Raw genomic sequence first — 2,817 nt, forward strand, 5'->3', positions numbered from 1 at the left:
AAAGAATCTCAACCTTTTGAGTCGTTTCTCCGACTTAAACTACGTCCCTCCTGCAACTATTTTCCAATTAACAAGGGAACAAAAAGCGTTGATTCTTATTAATGCTTTGAGGTATGATATGAATTCGATCCATTGTTCAGCAATGGATAGCTGGGTAAAAGCCTTATCCAGGGCCCTCATTATGCGCTTCAGTGTACAACTTTTGTTGCATTCTTCACGATGATGCATGCAGAGTTGCATACATACAGACGCCATTGGTCGCTTGTAGTACAAACACAATGTATCTCTGATGGAATTATACATGTACATGTATGTTAGTGCTGCAGCTAGCACATTATACTGAATTACAAAACTATTAAAATGATATCGATGCGAGCGTACGGGATGGAGGATTTTTAAACCAACCAAAAGGAAGTTTGGCGAGCAGCTTATTTGTAGAACACTTTGTCCACTGAGATGAAGACATGGAGTACAAATCGAAATATCTCAGTCACCACGGGAATTATTTTGTTTGGAAATTACATAACATTGGAATATCATCTGAGAAGTATTGATTGGTAAGTTTCTGGCAGTCAATTTGATTATTCAGTTACGTATCTATTTTCTATAATTGTCATCGAAATGTCTCTTTTGTTCTATTTTTACGGGTCATTACTTAAATAACAAAGAAAGAGTGATAATAAAACTGTAAGTAAATGGGTTAAGATATGAACACACAAAAAACTGAAAGCGAAAACGCGAAATTCAGTAAATATCATTACAAAGCTAATTTTAGAAATTAAAAAAAATAATTGACAAACAATAAAACATGACTTTCAGTTTTAACATTAAAATATAAATAATTCATGTAAGTAAACAAATAAGAATTAAAAATACTGGAAACTAAAAATATATTGAAAATAAAATTACAAAGGGAGAGTATTTTATACTATTTCACTTTGAATCCATAATCGTAACCGACAAAATTGCAATATCTGAGCGGCAAAATGAAAATGCAGAGAACATTCCATTGTGTCAGACACAATTCAAGAAATAACCGAAATGCTGACAGGCAACATCAAAGCAGTGCACTGTATAAAAATACTTAAATTGAGACGAAATCTTTTTGGAAATACTCTGTAAATTAAGCAGTTTACGGAGAGGTATAGTTGTAGTTTAGCTGTATTTTGCTCAAAGTTTTTTTGAATTTTCTGGGTTTTTTTGGTCTTGGCCAGCACGAAAATACACTGTTTTTATTACTGTAAAAGATTCCTTAAATCTGCGACGAAATTTTGGTGTTGTTATTAAGTCAGGAACCTTTTTTTTTCAAAATAACTTGAAAATTTTACAAACCGTTACTTTTCCAATTAATTCCATTTATGTATGGAATTGTTTGCAGGGGCTATTCACATTAAAGCCTGTTGATTCACAACTTATCTTCAGTTGAGTGTGCATCCTTTTTAAGAATGGTGCATCCATAAGAATGTACAGATAACTGTACATTCTTAGAAATAATCGACACTAGAGTGACGTCACAAGTTTAAAGGTCATTGTCCGTAGGCGGTCTCCCACTTCACTGTCTCGTGTGATAGCATATACACATACGACATGCGCACAACGCACAAAATTATGTCGAATCTCAATTTCTTCGATAAAGAGCGCCACCAAGTGTCCATTGGTTCTTTTTGAAGCCTCATAACCCCACAAGGTTTGTAGAACAAGCCTTTTTAATTTACCTGTTTTCATGGTTGTCTATCCATGCCCCTAGCGTGGCCTGCAAGCCCTCTATCATCAACCCAAATAAATATAATCAGTTGCAATAGCCATGCAAGTACTGGCCTATACCTGTCTTCTTTCATAAACCAGATTTACTCGACAACCTTCCAGACCACGGCCCATTCAGCCCGAGACAACAGCGAAAGCATTCCCCCGGCCACACCATGCTTACCCCTTGCTAATCCCTGCCCAATCATGTTCGCAGCCTCCCTTTCCTGTAAATCAAGTCAAAGGCAGTTTTTGTTTGTTTATTTCAGTGTTTTGGTCTCTTTTTTTGTGGGAGGGGGTTCTAGTTTAAAGATTGAAGTATATGTGGGGAATCAGCGAAAATCATCGAGGCGCTCCATACTAATGTTGTTATTATATGCGCCCCATACTTCTTCAGCTCCACGAAATGTATACATTTGCCCCACGAAATGTATACATTCGCCCCAAAATGTATACATTTCGGATGTGTACACAAAACGGCTACCACGTTTTATAGTCAGTACGAGTGTTCGACTATCGAATACAGAAAATCGAATCATAGCCTTTTTTTTGCATTGGCAGGTTACGTTTTCAAGCTTTTCTTGCGACTACCCCTGTTTTTGAACTGACCTGAAGGAGCTGTGAATCAAGTAATATCCTTTTTTGAACCTGATACCGGGGTATGTATCTGTACTACATTATTTTTTAAATCTAATTCTTAAAACGGAAACTTTTGTAATGGAAAAGTGTGTGAAAAAATGCCCTAGCCCGTTAAGTTGTTTACTAATTGAGCCTTAAACACGTAAGGGCCCTGCACAATAAAGAATAGATCAACTTTGGAGATGAGAGAAGCTTGCCATCCGTGTTTTTATTTACCGGCGAGGCCTGCCGACAAGGCGACTCTACACTGATGTGTGGCTCCAAATAAACTATGTAAATTGTTTTTCTTCATTTTAAAAAGGCCTCACAGGCTACATTTGGCACTTCAGGCCGACAAACCTTGCACACAACTCTTCATAAATTCGTATAATATTCTTTCAGGTAAATGAGACCATAGAGCAAGTATGATGAGACGTTTAAGCAATATGATGTGCA

The 2,817-nt window shown here is 36.7% G+C and overlaps 1 long non-coding RNA gene across 1 annotated transcript; it reads left to right on the plus strand.

Annotated features, from left to right (window-relative positions):
• The first annotated feature begins 266 nt into the window (after positions 1–266).
• LOC119726942 lies at positions 267–2,568 on the plus strand. Its single transcript, XR_005270872.1, has 2 exons — positions 267–557; positions 2,305–2,568. It is a non-coding gene; the product is annotated as an uncharacterized LOC119726942 (long non-coding RNA).
• The last annotated feature ends 249 nt before the right edge of the window (positions 2,569–2,817 follow it).

The sequence above is a fragment of the Patiria miniata genome, unplaced genomic scaffold, assembly GCF_015706575.1.
Source record: "Patiria miniata isolate m_02_andy unplaced genomic scaffold, ASM1570657v1 HiC_scaffold_2, whole genome shotgun sequence".
NCBI lineage: Eukaryota > Metazoa > Echinodermata > Asteroidea > Valvatida > Asterinidae > Patiria > Patiria miniata.